We start from the raw sequence: 20410 nt of genomic DNA, 5'->3' as shown, positions 1-20410 counted from the left end.
CTCCTAGAAAGGATTGCAATACCAGAATCATAAGGAAAAGATGAAAGGTGACAAATCAAATGTTCCCGAACTGTTACTATTGGTAAAGTGGCAGCTAGCAAGTCCTTATGTGGGCTGAGGACGTTGCAGTGAGTGCTGTCAATAATTCCTTTTATTCCTTAGCCAGTCAAGAAACACAGCCCTCCACATCTGAGTCATTGCTTCATATCCTGCCCGGCTTCAGAACTTCCTCATTCAAGGCAGAGGCTCCTCACAGCAGCACATTTGAATCCCGGCACATCCAGACAAGCTACCAAGACATTCCACATCGGTAAGTAAAAGATCCAGCTTTCTGTCTCATACTAGGTACTGTGAAAACTGCAGTCTCTTGGCTATGCCTTCTTGGCTAAGGTCTTTTCAATTGCTTCAGATGATGTCAATGTGGGGGAAATGGAAAAGAAACAATATGGGTTCCATTTGGTTTGTGTTGCGGTTTTTGGCTTGGGTTTTTTTGGGGGGGGTGTGGAGGGGGTTGTTTTCAGTGGCAGCTTGGGGGAGAGAAAAATAACAGGGGGGTTGAGGGATTTCCCAGTTAAAGTGTTTTGGAAGACTGCCAACTGGGGTGCACCTAGGCTGCAAAATTGAAAGTGAGGCTAAGGCTAGCAGTAAAACAGGAGGCAGCCTTCACCTGACACTCCAAAAGGCATCTCCAGCTGATTTACTCACCAAGTACAGTTTTGCCTTTACTTCCGCTCTTTAATGGCTAAAGAAAAAAAAAGAAACTGACACACAGAAGTGACCTAGAAGAGTTACAGTTTAGAGAAAGTTTCAATTGGGCTGAAAATAATCACACCTGCTGATACCAAGTATCTGCTGAGTAAGGGACAAGGCTCAGACAAGACTTTCAGCTTAGCCACATGAAAACTGAAACCCTTTTCGGGTTCTGACTGATCACTGTTTATTGACTGACAGTGTGTAAAGCAGATAAAAACCCCGGTGTGAGGAAGGTCAGGAGTCCAATCAAGGAAGCAGCACATACACAGTCACAAAGTCAGTGCTACACAACACCCGAGATGCTGGTCTCCGGTGACGAAATCAAGTGCAAGAGCAAAAAGCCAAGAGGGCAAGCAACTGCAGAGGAGGATTTGCCCAGTTAATGAGTCTCTGAGGTTCCTGTGACAAATGTTTGTGGACTTTTATAAAAGAGGGTAGCATGATGCTGTTGCACAAGTAGGTTTCAAACTTACTGTCTTTAAATTTTGATAGAAGGTTTATACTAGATTAATAAAAAGATACAAGCACAGATGTACGTATCAGTCCATACAGCAGGACATTTAAAACAATTTCTCCTTTTAAAAATCTATTATTACTACTTTTGATAGCTCGTGCCTTCTTAAGAAGGAACATTACCCATGAAGGTAATGCAGAGAGAAGGGTAGAAGAGAGTCACTCTGGAAAAATACAAAGCAACCGGTGTCACAACCCCAATCTCTGATGCCTCTGTGAGAACCTGGAACTCAGGCCTCCCAAGAACCAGCTCATATCAGACAAAATTGCCTTTTGAAGACTAAATTGAGAGAAAGTACTTTACCATTTGACTAAAGATGAATCCTGAGTAAGCAGTGAAACCACACAGATATATTTCGGTTCTCATAAAATAAAAAAGCTTGCTTTTGTTTTGAGTTAAACTTCATAATACAAGTATAAACACCTTTTTTTTTTCTTTTAGATAAATTATTTAAAGAAATGGAGAGGAAATTATAGAAATTTTTCACATCTAAGCTTTTTGTAATGCAGATGAGTCCACTAAAATATTTACCAAGAGGAGTACTACTAAAAAAGACTCCAGTATGCTGTCTCCAGTTACAAAAGTTTTGAAATAAGATTGCATTGATATATACTACATTCAAGAGACAAATTTTTTAGTGGAAATCACCACTTTTTGACATTTGGCCTGCCACAGAAAAGGCCCTCCAGGCAGGGTGAGGGTTAGGGGGGAACACTTTACTCTTGAAAGGATTAAAAAAGAAAAAAAAAAAAAAGAGAGTGAGAGAGAAAAGAAAAAACAGCAACATGCAGTAGTGCAGTCTAGTCACTTGTCAACAAGTCACTCAATCTTGTTGGCTTCTTTCAGTGTTAGCATTGCAGATTGCATCTACTGTTTACTGGTTTACTGGCAGTACTGTTTACTGGTAGCACAGGACAGATATGGACTTGCTGGAGAAGATTCAGAAGAGGTCCACAAAAATTATCAGAAGTCTAGAGCACCTCTAAAGAAAGACTGAGAGAATTGTGGTTGTTCAACCCAGAGAAGAGAAGGCTTCAGGGAAACCTTCCTGTAGCCTTTCAACACTCAAAGGGTGCTTATAAGAAAGACAGAAAAAGTCTTTTTACCAGGACCTCTAGTAACAGCATAAGGAGCAATGGTTTTAACTGGAAGAGAGTAGATTTGGATTAGACATAAGAAGGATATTCTTAATGATGAGGGTGGTGAGACACTGGTACAGGTTGCTCAGGGAGCCTTTGGATGCCTCATCCCTGCCAGTGTTCAAGGCCAGGTTGGATGGGGCTGTGAGCAACCTGGTCTGGTGGGAGGTGTCCCTGCACATGGGATTTTTTTCTTTCAAAAAAATCAAGCAGGTTTCTGCCTCTTCCATCCTCAGATACATTTCTTTTCTGAACTGTGTTACAGCCTTCCATGTTATGTTACACCTCAAGACAAGAAGCCTGTATAGCCAACCACCCCTATAGAAGCTTAGCATTCCTAAACGTACACAGAAGGTGGCAGTCCAGCCCAGTCCAGGAGGCAGGACACTGCAAGCACGTCACTAGAGACAGCTTTGTTTCAGCAGCTGAGAGGAGGAAAGGAAAAAAGCTTCTGAACAACAAGATACTTTTCTGCCATGCTCCATTAAATGTATCTGAATGCCCGTATAGGCCAGGTGAAATCTCATTGAACCCTGACAGTTCAGAGGGATGTGGCTACGTGCAGCCTAAGCCTCAGCCAGCTCCAGTTTCAGTTCACATCAGCCTGTATGTCTTCAAAACTGCATCTCAGCATCTTCAGGCACATGTCAACCACACAGCAAGGTGTGGTGCAGAGGTGCCTGTGCTAATAGGGCCTGGAGACATGCAGCAGCCTACACTTAGTGTTACTCTGACATGAACTCCCTGTGTTGCAGGGGAGTTACCAATTGCAGCTCTCTGCCATGATTTAAGGGCTCTGCTGCTCCTGCCCTGGGAGAGGAGCTCAGGCCAGCAGAGCACAGGGCTGTGTGGGCACCCTGGGCTGCTCAGCCCTGGCCCGAGGCATCCACACCACCCATGGTGCATACCAGAACTCAGACTGGCCTGAGTTTCCAACAGAAGCTGAGGGGGAGAAAGGAGAGGATGGCTTTCATGGTGAAGTTCTTTATTTTGTTTAGGCATTTTTATCTTTATGTTTTCTTTTTCATTCCCACCCAAAGTACTGAACAACAAAAAAAACCCCTACAGCCACCTTCAGCATCACAAAAAAAGAAACTCCATTTCTTGTCTGTAGCTAATTCCGGATTTGTTTTGTTCTCTCAGCTGCCTTTCCCTCTATTGACTCTGCAGTTTCTTTTCCTTAAACTCTGATTTTGGCCACCAGACTCTTCTACAAGTCCATCCCTATGCTATACTAGCCTCTAGCAAAATAAAATAAATTGCTGGTACTAAGACAGCTGCAATGAAATACTTGATAAGACTGAAGAAAAAACATGTGTAGCCACAGTTAGTCATTATCTGTTTCAAGATGCCTGCTGAGCAAGGGAGAAGGGATAAACAAACTTAAAAAAGCAAAATTCCAAATTGGAGAAAATATAATCTATTCTAGAAGGACTAAAATACATAAAAATCTGAAACAGCAGAGGTATCCATGTACCTATCAGCCCTCTGGAAATGCAGTTTGCTCAGAGCAACTCTGACTCCCCAGAATAACAAACAGTAAAAACATAGCCAGCTCAAGGACTCCAAGCTAGACAATTTGCAGGCATGGAAAAACTAAGCACCTGTGACTCCAGCATCCATATAGAAATATATCCCTAAAAAGCTAAAACTACCCAAGCCAGTCAGCCAACCAGCAGAGCACAGAAGGCATTAGCACAGCACAGCAGTAAGAGCCCTCAGTAGCATTCCAAAAGAGAGCACCCACAGTAAAAGAAACCACAGGATTTCCTATAATTTGTGAGGATTTATTTCAAGTATTTTAGTTTCAGTACTGCAGTTTACCAAAGCTTCACTCAAAACTAAATTTTGTTCTATAAACAAAAAGCACTGGTAACTGGTTTAATACAGCTCTTGCTACATGAAGTTGAAAAGTGCAACTTTAAGAGGGAGGAGGATGAAGAAAACACAAATTATTCATTCAGAGAAGATTATGTTTTTTTTTAATTTTAAAAAAATTATATCAATCAACAGTTCTGCATGCAGGTATTTTCCTCTCATTTCTTTGTGAATATATTATTGTGCAGTTTTCCATATTGTTTTATTTCACTTAAAATTGTTAAGTTTCCTTGCAAGGCTGCTGGAAGGAATTGGCATAGTGAGACTGAGACTATTTGCTTAATTTGTTTCCCCTCAGCTCTACGAATATAGTTAGTTGTGGAGTACAAGTGTATTTCTCAACTTAGTGTGACTGAAGAAGAATTTCTTCACCTCTCCTAACATCCAAGTCTTCCTATATTGCTATGTTCTTAAGTTCTGAAGAAGGTGGCTTTTTTCTTTTGGAAGGCAAATTTACTTTCAGCTTCTTTTTCACTGTCTTTGACAGAGCAACATCAGCTGCCACCACAGTTAGAGAACTATCTGAGCTAGAGTCAAACAGATCCTTGCCATCACTTCTGAAAGGAGGATTATTTTATTCGGACATCAGGACAGGGAAGAGCATCCTGATCTCCCTACTTATGCCTGGCTGAGGCAGCCCGGCTTTAACTTCGTTGTTCTGTTAGAGAGCAAAACTACAGGGTCTACAGGGAGTTGTTGCATTTTGCCTTCTGCATCCTTGCATGTATGCATTGTGTACCTCTGCAGACTCAGCACATTGCAGCTATCTAGTTTGGGAGCAGCTGGCACTGTCTCTTTCTTTCCCTATTACAGCAAATGAAGAGGGTAAAAAACACTGTGCCCAAAACAAATTTAACTTGCAGTCACTGTCTCTTGTATTTACCATGAACTCTTACTTCCTGAAAGGTGACAATTTCTTCTTACCCAAATGCACTTTATTATTCAGAGAAGGACATATCACTTCAGCAACTATGATGAAGGTATCTGCCTCATAATGACATCCTTCCTCTCCACCCACCAGAAATACACATTTAGCACTTCCAAAGTTTTTGTTTTGTTAAAAAAAATTATGCCCAGAAGCATCTGTGAAACTCAAGAGATGAGAGGAGATGACAACAGGGAGCCTTGCCACTTTTTCAGCTCTACAACATACCCAGCAATTTCCATTCTATGCACTTAACTCAACTCCTATGCACTCCTCATTTAATCCCCCATAGCATTGCTTTTGACTACTCAGTCTGTAAGCTGAGTTTTCCTTGTCTCTAGCACAAGGACAGCTGTGCTGAAGCCACACCATTCTCCATGGGCTGACCACACTCCAACCCCTGCCTACTCTGACTCCTGCACTGCCAGACACTGATCATCGGTTAGCAAAGTGCACAGTGGTGGCTTAGAAGCTGACCCAGATCCCGGGGTACCTGTGCTGTGCTGCATCTCTTGTATTTTCCAAGGAAGGGGGGAAAAAAAATAACTTCGACGCTGAAAAGGTCTCCTACACAACAGGCTGGGAACTAGCTGTGCCAGCTCAGGGGTCAGCTTTTCCTCTGAGACTAAAACCTATCTAAGTCCCTATAACACTCACTTTACTGCCTCCTTCCCCATTTCTTCACTCCTCAGAGAGGAATAAAGCAGAGAAGAATGTGTTCATTTGTCCTAGAGCCTCATCAACCACCAGTAATCCTCTGGGGAAACCCAACTCCACAAACAGCTCTTAGGGCCACAGTTAGGATCCATTAATGCCAAGGACAGCAGCAGCACCTTGCTAAGCACAGACTCCTTTTATGGCACCAAAATCTGGCAGCACCACAGTATTGGATGAAGCCTTTATAGTCTCAGACCAAAATCAAAATACCTAACTGAAGAGCTAGCGGAGTTGCATGGCAGGTCTGGCTGGGGGATCTTTGAGTTTCCTCATGGGAAACTTCTGTCCTCAAAGATTTCCGTCCACACAGTTTCACCCTTTGAGTGCTTCACTACAGCTGCAAGTTTCATGGTGGTCATGGTATGAAGCCACTATACAAGTATACAGGTGTCTTCTGAAAGCTGCTTTCACAGATGAAGCTGAGTATCTTGATTCAGATGCTAAGTGACATGAACAAACCTGTGAAAGTCAGGGCAACTCTGGTGGCTTGACATGGTTGGCAGTGTCCTTACCCCACCCCAACTACAGATCTGTTTCACACCTCAGAAGAAGGGACAGAAGTATCTGTTAGGAGAGCTCTGATTAAAATTCAGTTTTATGGTCTTGGCTCCCATTTTCTCTTACTTTTCTTCTCTGCTGAGAGAAGAATAAACATATGTCCAGCCAGCAATAGACCTTGAGTCAAAGGGCATCCCCAGGGGGTGTAAAAGTGCTACTTCAGCTCCAGTCCTCAAAATTGTGGCCCATGGTACAGGAGATTTTTGGAGTGGAGCAGCTGTAAGAAATGGGGGACAGCAGAGGTAACAAAGTCATAGCTAAGACCACCATCAGCTCACTGCTAGCAAGGTACAGATGAGATACCCCACAATACCTACCTTGTTTAGGCCAGGGAAAATATTTCATCTTGAGTGGCTGCAAGGCTGCAAAGCTAATCCTCAGACACTTTGCTTCCCCTGAACAACCGAGGAGAAATAAGGTTGCTTCCGTTCCTAAAACATCTGTTCCAGAATAGCTCAACGGAGTTCACTGTCCTTCTCCATAAGGCATCTCAATTTCATCTCCAAAATTACTGTTTACAGCTTGAATGAATGATTATGAAAGACCAGCAGGGAGCATTCTTATTTCAACTCTCTTAAATAAACAATCCTAGAAGTGCCAAGGTTAGCTTTGAGGTCATCAAAATCTGAAGCATTACAATGTAACTAATGAGGCTTCTCAGATCCCATCTGGTAGTAGAAGGATTCCAGGGCTTTGAACTGCAGGCATGAGATCAACATATTAATATCTAGAGAAGGTTTCCATGAGTGCTCAGAGGAAGCACTTCAAAACTGGGCTATTTAAAATGTACACCGTTTGAGTACTTTCTGCAAATGATTTCTCCCATGTTTTCATGGCTTCTATTTCATGTAACAGTTACCACTTAAAGCACAGTACCAGTGACACCTAATAGCTGCTTGTTAGCTCCTCACAACCATGTCACCAAGGGGAGAAAAAAAGAGCTTCTTCCACTTCACACTCTCACAGACAGACACTTGTGTCTACAAGAAGGGCAGCCACGTTTAACGCCATTTAATGGTGCTCTGAAGATCCAGACAAAATATTTGGGTTGCCTGCATCATGGTGAGTCCTCAATGTGTCTGGCAGGTGCCAGTAAACTAAGTGCAATGCCATATCTAATCAACTAGCTCTTTGTGCTTTCCTCTTTGAGGACATCACATCCCTCTTCCTGTGAGAGCTAGGTATGCATTAGGTTGCACAATAAGTCCTGTTAAGCACTCCTCACTTCCCCAGCTGAAATTACAAGATGCAGTTCAGGTAAGCAGTAGGTGGTCTTCACATTCCCATCATCAAAGATCAATCAACCTCAGTTCTTGTCAAGTGCACCATATCTTTTTCTAGTAAGTAAAAAGAAATAGGAGAAGGAATCTTGTCTCTCAAAATAAAGATTTATGTATAGTTTTGACTCCAAGCTTTGACTGAGGCCAAGTCTTGTCACACATTAACACAAATACTCAGTACTTCAGCTTTGGCCACCTCCAAAAGATGGGCTTTTCATCACGTGTCAAGAGAGGATGTAGGTTCAGACAGCCCAGGTGTGGGAAACAGTTGGCCCAGGAAGCACATCTCTTCCCAGCAGCTGTAGGAAGACTCACTTGGTTGCAACATCTGTTAAGACTAAAAGCAAGTGGCATATTACAGTGACAAAAGTCCTCCTGGCCACAGCTTTGTTAGACATATCCCTATAAGTGGCTGCTTCCCTAGAATCTGATGGCAAAGCAGGAAATCAGTCATTTACTCTAGCAGTGAACAGCTATGCATTGAATAATGTGTTTGAGGAATACTTTAACTACTCTGAGACATGCAAGACTGGATAACCTTCAATCCTGTGCCACTGGCACCTGCTACTGTGAAGAACAACTTGTATCTTTGTTATGGCATTGTAGAGACCAAACCAGCTCCTTCAGATACCCAGAGCCACTAGATCACAAGCAAGGGAGCTGCAGACTGTTCAGCCCTTGAGGAAGGAGCTGCTGGGCCTGGAAAAATCCTTGATGTGAGACACCATTAGAAGGTATTTCACAGGGCATTAGTCAACAGAAGGGAAAAAGAGTATGCATTTAAGGGAGATAAAGCGTGTGTGGTGTGAGAAGGGAGGTGTCACACACGAGGTGCTTCAGCTAGAGCACCGTCAAGACTTCTCAGCAACACTAACGAAGCAAAAGATTGATGTTTTGGAAAGGAAAGGCCTCAGTCACCCCTTCCACTACACAGTAAAGAAGAGAAGGAAGGGATGAGAAGAGGTAAAGATTGCAGAGAAGCTGTCTCCATCTTCCACCTCTCTCCAAACAGCAGCTGCTGATCCTTCCCCCTTGGTGGCTGCTTTCTTGGAGTCTGGCTGCCCCTTTGCAGACCAATGCCTCAGGTATCTGCCTCCTGCACCTGAGGTAGGTTGCTACTTGCAGAACCAGGGTCTCAGTGCAGAGCCCCATTATGCAGGACTAAATCCCTACAAAATTTCAGGCAATTTTGCTTTTGATCATTTAATTCATTGCAAAGATGTTTGACTGTACCTATCATTCCTGAGGCTGGGAATCTAACTCATTCACAAGGCTTACCTTCTCACTGGGGAGAGGGGAGGCCTAGAGATGAAGCTGTAGGTCAGTGCCATTCACTGCTGCATTTGCACCCCTTATCTGGGAGATGCATTTCACACCCTCAACTTCCCTTCTGGGGCTTGTTGAAAATATACTGTAAAACTAACTTTACCTAAACTTTCACAGGGGGTTCCCTATATTGAAAGTGTAGAACCGCAGGGAGGTTGGGCTGATCTTTCACAACATGAAAGCTTGTGGTTTTGCACAAGATGCTCCTCTTCCTTTTCAAGTCATTACTTAAGAACGAATTCATGAGCATAAACACAAAGTTCTGTTCAGCATCTCTGACACCAAAAAGGCTAAATTTGTTGGGCTCCTGATTACAGAAAAGAGATTACAGAAACTACACATGCACTGCTCGCTGTCCTAGTGTAGGTGTAGCTCACCAACCCAGACAGAAAATTGTCTTTAGAGCAGAGTTGCACTGAACAGATTGTGCCTCAGTGGTAAGGTACTCTGTTTGGACTCAGGGTGAGCTCTAAAGTAACCTTCACTGCAACCCTCAAGGGGACACTATTGGCCATAACCAAATGACAATCAGATGCTGTTACAAGACACCTGTGTAGCAATCATAAGCTTGACAACACCTGGATGCTTCCAGATAGTAATTCTCCAGCTTACTTTCAGCTATGTCCTACCTTCACATAACAAGTATTATACTCTGGTATTATACTTAGTAAGTGGTGAAAGGCTTACATGGCTACAGCTTAAGCTCTCTTTGAGGAAATGAGACCATTCACTACCAGGGCTCCATTACCACTGAACTGTATCACCTTTGAAAAGCAAACTAAAGACCATTTTAAAAAACAGCAACTTTTAGGACTTAAATTCCTCACAGAGTTTTTGGTAGCTATAATAAATCTGTATATTGGTTTGTCATCTTTTTAGTTATATTCAAAGACTGGCTTATCTCTTCTGTTCTCTCACAATCCAGAAAGATCAGTAACAGCCAGTTGTGGGCAGATGCAATTAATAGCTCACAACCTGTATTCTTGAGAAAAGTAAAGCTTATAAAGCTCATATGATCAAGCTAAACACCTGCCTAATTCTTCCCTCTTTTCCTCAACATCCCTTACAGCCCTTTCACAAGTCTTTCAAAAATCAAGAAAAAGACAACAAAAACAACAAACACCCAACACAACAACAAACCACCCAGAGATCTTGTTTGCACTGTTCTCAAGGCAAGAGAAAAAACAAAACCAAAACAGTCCTGTGAAGTCAGCTCTTGTAAGAGTCCAGAGAATTCATGTTAGAGAGCAAAAGCATTAACAACAGTAGAAGACACCAGAGAATCCACACCAGAATTCACCTGCCCATTCCATGCACTTTTGTGCAGTATTCTTCCAGCAGTTATGGAGTAGGAGGCTTTCTTCCCTTGACACAACCATTCTACTAGGAAATACAACATCCAAGACAAAGCAGTTCCAACTTGACTTCTGCTAACTCTGTCCTTCAGGCACCCTTTAAAATACCACCTGCATTGCTGTTGCAGTAAGAGCAGACGCACGTTGCAGTCTTTCTGTCCTAGCCATCCTTTCCTTGTGTTAAAACAAAGTTACAGTCTACAGCTCTCACCCAACTAAGCAGTATTCCATCTGATCAGTCAAGTCTAACCTAGATTTTCACCTCTAGCAGTAATAACAGGGAATATTACTGATGACAACATGAGTACCTCTGATACTGGCCAGGCTTACACTGTGCTTATGCACCCCCAGCATCCACAGTTCATGTAGTCCTGCAGGAAGTAAAGTTCTACTGCCTACATGAGCTAATTAGGAGCAAAGCCAGAGCAGGGACACAAACATTCCCCAAGCCATAATAGCTTAATACATAATAATGTAGTTAGCATTTGCTGAGTACAAGGATCAGAAACATGAGGGGTACAGAAGTTAAATGTACCTATTTTTCAGGATGAACTCCTATAGATCCCCCTTTCCTAGCACTGGGCTGCCACTGCAGACTAGCCCAGGCCATCCTTAGTTCCAGCTCACATGCTCCTGGAATTTTTTGTCCTATTGCATTGCCTCAGCTCCATCACCATATTGCACACCCAAATCACACCACCACCTCTGGTGCTACAGTCACCTGTGTGCTGTGGGGTAGGAGAGAAATCACATGGGTTAACCCAAGAGTTGATAAGTGGTTTCTCCATGTTTTCCTAGGTTTGGGACAGCGGTTTCCATTGGTTTTTGTCTCTAACAGCTTCAGACTTGTCTGATGCAACATTATTTCCCCTGAGCACCCCAGAAGTTACAGCTTCACAACAGAAATTGGATCCAACAGTGTTTGGGGCCAAGAACTTGGGGTTGTTTGCTGCGGTTGCGACAGAGCTGCTGGATTCCCTGTTGAGATCCATGTGAAGTCTAATCCTTTATCAGTTCAAATCATGTGAGTGCCTAAGCCAGCAGCCACACACCCTATGGAGCATACTACTAAAGATGAAAAAGGAGAAAAAAAGAGATCAGTTGTTCTCTGTCAAGATGAGGGCTTGCAAGTCTGCCAGTGCTGATTTGCAGTAGGAAAATGAAGTCACATTCATCTGCCTAAAGCATTCACAGTTAGGAAAACATACACACATGCCCCTTCACACCAGGACATGCACAGTTATCAATAACAAAACAACTAGAAGTAGATTCTCCAAATCTAGCTAAAGGACAGAGCAGGCAACATGTGAAAATCAATTATACACACAGCCATAGGAAGAACAGAGGACTGTTGTCAGAAAAGGGGAAGGAGGAGGATGCCACCTCTTTCTTGTGTCACAGCTCTGAATAGAAACACATGTATAGGAGGCCAACACAAGTGGTTTTTCAGTGTTTTGAAGGAAAAGAGTTCCTCTCTTTGCTTTCAAACCCTAAGGCTGTGGCTCTGAAAAGACACCAGCACCTCACTGCAGGGTCATGATTGCAGATGGAGTTTTAAAAAAATTGCAATGCCGTTGCACTGATAACAGAAACTTTTGCTGGGACAAGAATGAGGCAAGATCTGCTCACACATACAATGCTTGAAATGGGCACTTCAGAATGTAAAAGTGTTTGGCTGACCTACATCTGAACCAAGCATTAACAACAAATCTGGAAATCTTTAAGAAGTTTGAGAAACATTTGAGAGTAGAGGGCCCAGAGGAAGTGCTTACAATTCCCATCCCTTATTTTTCCTATTTATACAAATTGATATCAGCTCAAGATATTTCCTCCAGACAATAGACACATCTACCTCAGCTCTCAAAAATAGTCTACATGCATCCAACACTTGGGCAAAACAGAACTGTGTTGAGATGCCCAAGTTATGTTAGATATTGTAGGTACATCCAATTATCTCAATGTGTGACTGTTTTCCACTTGGAACATTTATTTACATCTTAGAAAAAGAAGCATGAAGTGCTTACAGAAGCTCTTGGGGCCCCTGTTTAGAATCCTATATGTGTCCATCTCTGATGGACAAGTCAATTGGACATTAACATTCATAACAGCCATACAATTAGAAAATTCCTGCTCTCATACTCAAACAGCTGGGCTTTAAAGAGCTTGTAGTCTTCATCTCTGTAAATATTTTCAAAAAGCAGGGATTGAGAAGGCAATTCCATTGGGAGGAGGAGGGCAGGTTTAACCCTGTAGTATTTGGAAACTGTAAACCTTATTTTCATCACTTGTTTGAGGACTCTTGAAACACTAGAACTTTTTTTTTTTCCTACAATAAGGTATTCCATGAGTACTTTGTGCTTTTCACTGGCTAACTATGGAGAAGGCCAAAATGGGCTCTTGGAGAAAGGAACGGCTCTTCATTTTCTTAGTTATTTACATTCACTGTGCTTACCTGTCTTTCCTCACATAAGAAAAGGTTTCACCAGAGCATGCAGAGAATCTCACCAGAGAATATCAGAGATACTTTGTTAGGGCACATGGTACAGAGTATGTGCTGGGAATTACTCAGAAAAAGTTCTATAGACACGAAGTTCTCACAAACTGCAGCTACAGGTCTATTTGCAATGATTAAAAGAAAACAAACCACAAATAAAAGAGGCTCCTTCACTTTTTCTTTAACAGAGCAATGCTTCTAATAGACCAGCTCAGAGATTCCCTCCTTTCAGTTCATTTGCTCTAAAATCTGTGTTAATTAATAGCACTGATTTGACCCAGGGTTTGTTTCAGGATTATAAAGACTTTAAAATGAAGAGTTGCTTGTCAGCATGTTCAATAAGCTGTGTTTTTCAGTCTGGTAGAAAAACACAGGGTGTGATTCAAGTGGTTCCTTACTCAGAGGAGCCACTGCAGCAAAGATTGTCTTCTAGGTGTACAAACCCTCAGGGAAGTGCCCAGGCTGGGGCCCAGTCACAAGTTCATATTCCCTGAGGAGGAGCCAACACAAGCTGCACCAGCCTCAGTTTCTTTTTCTCCTCTCACTCTGGAATCCTGAGCTTCCATTTTCAGACCCACCATTCCCAGTGTTTCCATGTCCAATGCAGCAGCCACAACAGCATTGGCTACTAATTAGCCTCATTTACTTGTGAAGCTCCCCTATTTGTTGATGAATATTTAAAACCTTCCTAGAAGACAAAAATAGGTATTTTTTGAGTTTCATTTACTTTACAGCTTTCTTCTTTCTCACTTCTTCTTCTGCTTTCTCACCTGCCAGGATATATGGATCTAACTGATTGTAGGGTTCCAAGTCAGGGAAGAAATATATTATCTAGTGATAGGTCTGATTGAGAAAAAAATAATCCAACTACTGTACCTTAGTGGAATTGTGTATATGCATCACTAACATCAGCATCTTGTCTTGAAGAAAGGAGGGTTTTACAATATGCAAAAGAAAAATAGCTAAAAAGAGAGAGACTTGCAATTGAGAGAAGTAACTTGCAGTCTTAAGCCTGTTGCTCACAACAGATGCCAGAAAAAATAAGCATCTGCAAACCCAGATTTCCCCTGCATTCAGAGTATTGAGCTGGAAAGTAATTTTGTAGAATGGAAATTCTCTGGCATTAGTGTTGTATACTTCCTCCTAGACAAGGCATTAAACAAAAATAAAGACATTTTATTTACTATCCCATCAGCTCAAAGCTGTTTCTTGAAACAGTTTCCCTTCTGCTTCCTAGGAAAGTCCCACAGAATTTCCCTTTCTTCCTTTCCCTTGTGACCAGGCTTTATTCACTACAAGAATTTTAAAAGGTCAAAGGGTGGGAGTTTTCCTCTTTCCTTCTTTGGACAGATGGCATTTGCCTGGGGGCTTTATAATCCTGGCTCAGTGTGAATGATAACTACTGGATAAACAGGAAGAAATACATTTGTAAATTGGATAATGTATTAAGCAAGACACAGCTAATGGCATCACTACAAACATTTATGAAATTATTACACTAAATAATGACAGTTTGTCTGTTTAAAGAGAGATAATTTTTTCCTGCAGTGGAGTTTACAATATTTGTATCTCGATGTTCTTACTTTGTGTTCAGTAACTAAATTATTGTTGACTTATACCCTGCCTATGTTTAATATGGCCCTTCAGCTGCACTTTGTCAAGACACTCTACAGATGGGATGGAGAGCAAAGATAAAAGGAGAAACATTCATGAGCTTTTAGAGACTTATCAGCTGTAAGGGAGCTGAAGAAATCAGAGACTACCGAGATAACCTAGGTTCTAGGCAGAGAGCCAAGGTCACACCACACACCTACTTCAGCTTTTGCATGGGAGCAGGCCCAGCTTGGGGCACAGGCAGAATATGCTCTCACTTAAGTCACCAAGAGCCTGGCTGCATCAAAGGGCTGCGGTGGCTTGCTGGAGCTTGGAAGCACAAGGCAGCTGCTGCTCCTGCAACACCCATCCATCCATCCATCCATCCATCCCAGGAGGCAGCACCTTGTATCTACCATCTCTTTGCCATCCAGTAGCCATGCTCTGTCCCCTGCATTATTTCTAGCAGCAGTACCCTCTTTAGCTTGCTTTTCCAAGAAGCCTGAACCTCCTCTACCCATGTCTATCTGTGCACATACTAGAAAGCCATCATCCCTCTGCAGGGGCTCAGGAACAGAGTTCAAATGATAATGAGATTTCCAATTTATATGCAAGCTGGAGAGCTTGGCCCATTAAACAATGGAGCTGCAGATGCTGTAGAAGTTTAATCCAGGTGGAAATATTTCAGTGTAGGGATGATTCTACAAGTAACATTTAAGAACAGCATTCAACAATCCATTCCTTCAGTGAGAAAGGATTACTTCACATATGGAATCTCTAATAGAGATTGCACAAAACCCCTTGAGGGAAATTATAACTACGGTGGGAGGGAAAGATCACAAGACAGATATAGAAGAGCAAGGAGAAATACTTGTCAACCACACCCATAACATGCAAGAACTTCCCATGTGTTTTGATTCTTCTTGCCTGTATCTGGCCTATGAGGAGCTATATATAGGGGGATTCATATCACTTGACATATTAGCTAAATTAAAAATTTTTAAAAAGTAAAAAAAAAAAAAATGTCTAGGTACTTGAAAGGTCTAGAAAAAAGGCAGCAAGATAACCTTATCTTTCTTTCCTACGTCAGTACTGCCTGCCAAAGTTTCTCCTCAGTTTATGGCCGGCAAGAACTTAAAACCTCACCCACACTCACAGGTAGTAAAAACTTTTCTGGAGGTTATGGCAATATGTAGGCACCCACTGAGAGCCACTTTCACAGAAGCTGAGCCCTCAGCTCCTAAGTGCAGTAGTGCTAGTAACACAAATTGCGTTATTTTACTTTGAAACCAGGCATCATTTTCACACCTAGTTTCAGATTATAGACTTTAGAAATATTATTGGTCAGTGTTGAATTAATCCAACAAAAAATTTTACTGATCAGGGCTCCTGTTTTTAGGATTCCTCATTTAAGTGAGTCTAAACACCAGCTTAGCTGTTTGCTTGTTGAATAAAGTGCTCCAGAATCTGGTAATACCACTGACTTGAGGATTCGTTTTAGCAGATGCTAAAGCAAAAGCACCCAGAGTGAGGAACAAAAAATTAAAGTCCTCTTCATGTTAACAATTTACTCAACAATACCTCTGTCTCTGGAAGTTAAACAACAGTAAACAAGATGTTATCCAGAGAGTACTTAGAACCAGATGCTCAGACAAGAACTGACCTAAAATTAAGAAAAATATCTAATGCAATACTGATTCAGATGAAAGAAGCCTTCTCTCTTCTTGCATTGTCATTTGTGATCTACTTCTTTTAGCCTATGTTCCTCTAAAAAGCAAAACAAAAACCCACACATATGCCTTTTTCATGTAACTGCAATATGTAGAAAGAACAGCTCTTTATTCTTGAGAATTTATTCATCAAAAGAGAAAACATCTTCTTGGAAATGGCAGATCAGTGGAAACTCATAGAAAAGCAAAAAGGAATTGAGAAAAAAACAACTTTGTGAGGAGCTGTCAGAAATGCATTACAAAAAGGAACAAGGCCTTTTGGTTTCTCTTCAGAGGTTTCATAAAAACACGAGACCACCACACCACAAGTCACAGGGACCAAGTCTCACCCATTAGGACAAGGCCAGGCAAAGGGTAGGATACAGTATCTACTCCTTAGGCTGTGCTTCCTGGGCTTCCACCTAGACAGAGTCAAATCTGCCACACTCAAAACCCCAGGAGAACTTACAATTTGCAAGACAGGTGGAGCTGGGAATACTTGCCAGGGATTTAGAGGGCAGAAATCACTCCATAAGTCAGGAGTCTTTCCAAAAAGAAGCAAGCAAAGGCAAGGCACTGCCCTGCCATTCTATACAGCAGCAGCATTCTCTCGAAAATCTGCTAAACAGAGCACAAAAGTTATGCTACACAGAGGATAAAGTATGTTTTAAGAGAATGGGATGAGAGCTCACAACAGAAAATTACAGACAGTTACCATTAAAAAACTGCCTAACACGGAGCCCGGAGGCAGCAGTGACACAATGTCCCTCTGAAACCTCAGAAGGAGGGAGGTTTCAGCCCCTGGACCTTCACTGAAAGGGATCAAGCAGACAAGATCCCTCAGAAATGACAGCTGGAGGCATGGATCTTGATGGGCTGAGAACTCCATCAGACCAAACATAAGATGAAACCACCAGACGCTGGCAGGATATCATTTGATCAGTGCTCAAGTCCACTCACTTGCATACCAAGAACATGCTTCCTTCCTTCTGAAACTTGAAATGAAACACACCATATTTAGCATTAGTCCCCTGAGACACCCAAACCCTTCCCATTTTGCCAAGCCACAAACAACTTCAGCTTAGTCTGAGAGCTATTGGAAAGGTTACTTTGAAATCAAGAATAAAGTCTAATTCCCTAAGCAGTCCAGATTATCAAGTGTGCTAGCTCATAGTCACTCCCTTTTTTGGCCAGACACATCCAGAGTTTTACTGTTTTCCTCCAAACCTTCAGGAAGGTGTTTGTATCCTGGAAACTCTGATCAGATATAAACTGTGATTTATATTTCCCTCACACATTTTATTTCTATATGTATGGATACTTTCACTTTACTAAAAATAAATTCCTTCCTTTCCTGGAAGTCAGACAAAAGTCTGTAAATTCCTGCTGCAGTATTCTGTATGCACTACAGCTTTCGACTGGGAACAAGTCCATCACTTATCACATACACCATCACTTATCCATTCTTTAACCTTGAGATCACATATCTTTTCACATTAGATATGCATTTGACAACAACCTTTTAGTCCCCAGAGCCTGACTGAAAGAAAAGCCTTAAATAGGCAACAGAAAATTCCAGCAGCATGGGGGAATATAAGCAAGCCCAAACCCAGCACTTCTCTCACCACACGCCACCTCCTTGACTGGGGCACAGGGAGGGAAGAGAGGGAGCAGGGCCACAGTACACAACACTCCAGTCAACAACAGGTAAGAACAAGTTTGGAGAGGTTTAAACAGCTATAAACTATGTGAAAATAAAGAAAGATGAAAAGCAGAGCAGCTGCCCTCACTAGTGAATGAATTTTCCTACAGTGTGCCTGAAGATAAGGAATCCAAGCCAAGACCCAGCTGCTGGCACAGAGCCTTGCAGCCTGAAGCACCAGACATTCCCCCAGAGGCAAAGGGCATTTCTTACCATTGCCTTGAGCAGGAAGAGTGAATCATACAACAGCTGGCTACAGAAAACCTACCTACCACCACTCAAAAATACCCAGAAGTTTGCTTTCAAAATGAGATACTTCACTTTAAAAACAAACTTAAAAAAAAAAAAAACAGAACCAAACCAACCTAAAAGATAAAACCACTGCCATTTTTGCATACATGTTAGCGTGGCCCTCAGTGAGATCTCAGATATCTTTCCTTGAACTAATTATAGGACATTATAGGTCTCTAAATGATGCCTCAGTTTGTTTACAAATTGCTTTCAGGTAAGATCAGAAGTCACCACTCAGTTTCGGTACAGACTATTGCATCATAAGAACTTTCTCTCAGAAACCAGACTGTAATTTCCGCTTGCAATCTCACTGATTAGCTTTCTATCACCTATTACATTTTACCAAAAGGTAAATGAGTGGTTATATGCATGGAGAGTATTTAAAGAAATGACAGGAAAATGCCTTGGTGTGGATAAGGAATAGCAAGATGAGATTTCTCTGCTCAGAGTGCTCTCAGGATTTCACAAAGGCAGGAGAAATATTCCCCTACCCTCCTACAAGCATCCATAATGACAGTAGGCTCACAAAAATCTGCTCTCAAAAGCGAAAGTCATACAGAGAATGGGTGAGAAGAAAACCCTGGAAAAAGAAATTATCTGTGACTAAGCTACAAAGCTCTGCCAGGTGTTTAACAAGCAGTTTCCTTTTTGGCAGAAGACTTCAGTCATCTGCTAGGTGATTTTGCCTAACCCTTTCAGAATTACCAGTGTCTCCTCCAGCTGATGCCTGCTTCAGCTTGTATCACCACTCATTCAGTGCCCAGCCCCATCACCTCTGGCAGTTGCAAATGAAGTGAAAGAGCTGGCAAGCATATCTATCCCTTCATTATAACATCCAAATTACTATGGCCATTTGATTCATAATGACTTTTAAATCAGTGTTACACTTTGTGGTCACCACACAGAGGTACCTCTTCCATGTCAAAAGAGCTCCAGTTCAGGATCTTCCTCCTTGTCCTGGCCAACACCCCACTTCAGCCCATCATCCCATAACAACCTCTCATAATCCTTCTCTACATTTTAAGTTCTCTGGTCTTTTCTGGTCTGGATCCCAAAGTGATCATTCTTTGCAGTAACAGTTTACAGGTTCACAGTGGCTACAAGCCATTGCTGGACTCATCACTGAAACGTGAAGGCTTTTCTGGAACCATCCCCTGACTGCCCATTGTATGTTCCCAGGTGGGTCACAGCCCCAGCTGCATCATCCCTGATGATCAAACAGCAACCCACAGAATGGAGAGCAAGGTTTATGGCAAAAGGGGACAGAGGGAAAAGAAGAAAAAACACAACAAAAAAATCGGCATATGACATGGGTCACATGTGTGGCTCAGGCACAGCATCTCTATTCAGAACATCTTCCCCTCCTGCCACTCCAGCTGTCCTGACCAGCAGGGGAATGTCTTTAATATACAACAGCAGCTTATTTCCAGGGTTAACAGAGCCCTTAGAAAAAATATTTTTGACTTATTTTAAAGGGAGAATTTTTTGTGCTGCAAGAGCCCTCAGCAGTAGCATTTAGCCCCTTTCTCACACCCATCACTCCCACATTGGATAGGAACAAATTGATTTAATTTGCTTTGAGACACCAAGTGCTATTATTCTACAGGCAGTGCAAACATTTGGTTACTTGCCTACTTAACTCATTTTATTTTATTGCAGGCTGAGCTAATGTTCAGTAAATGGCCACGCACATGTGACGAAAAGCTGGATGACAGAGACGTGTCCAAGAAGTTCAGGGCTTTGCAATTTAATGATACACTTTAATTACGTCACATGCCTAAGGTATTTCAGGTAGGTTAGTGTGTTAAAAAGTTATTAAGGAGTATTTTTATTCTTCAGGAAGTGATTCTTCATTGCAAAGCTTTACTCACTTAATTGCTTTACTCAGTTAATTGCTTTACTCCCAGAAAAATAAGTTCTAAACAATTCATTTAAAAGTTCTAAAAACTTCATTTAAACCAGCACTTCAAAATAAGGAAACAAAAAAAGTAAAATATCAAAGAGAAACTAATTTTCTTAAATCCAGACCCATGTGGTGGTTGAAACATCTTACACTGGCTGAGCTGCACAGACAGGAACAGATCTCCCCTTTAGTGTGACAAGAACAATCCTGGAGACTCCACATAAACACTTTTGCTCCAAACAGTCAGCTCAATCCAGAAAACAATGTTATTTC

The 20410-nt window shown here is 41.9% G+C and overlaps 1 protein-coding gene across 7 annotated transcripts in view; it reads left to right on the top strand.

Annotated features, from left to right (window-relative positions):
• Nucleotides 1–206: 206 nt before the first annotated feature.
• LOC115599054 (V-set domain-containing T-cell activation inhibitor 1-like) overlaps nt 207–20410 on the top strand; it is a 33185-nt gene continuing 12981 nt past the window's right edge. For 2 of the 7 annotated variants that reach the window (XM_030459050.1, XM_030459008.1), the window contains exons 1-2: nt 207–310; nt 19894–20025. The gene's annotated coding sequence lies outside the window, so the exon portion shown is untranslated. Of the gene's footprint in view, nt 311–8854; nt 8872–10392; nt 10439–11318; nt 11470–19893; nt 20026–20410 lie in introns of those variants that run through there. The other 5 variants (XM_030459024.1, XM_030459018.1, XM_030459042.1 and 2 more) reach the window with 5 other exon arrangements.

Source organism: Calypte anna, chromosome 1, assembly GCF_003957555.1.
Source record: "Calypte anna isolate BGI_N300 chromosome 1, bCalAnn1_v1.p, whole genome shotgun sequence".
In the NCBI taxonomy this organism is placed as follows: Eukaryota; Metazoa; Chordata; class Aves; order Apodiformes; family Trochilidae; genus Calypte; species Calypte anna.
This window is presented reverse-complemented; position numbering and strand designations above follow the sequence as displayed.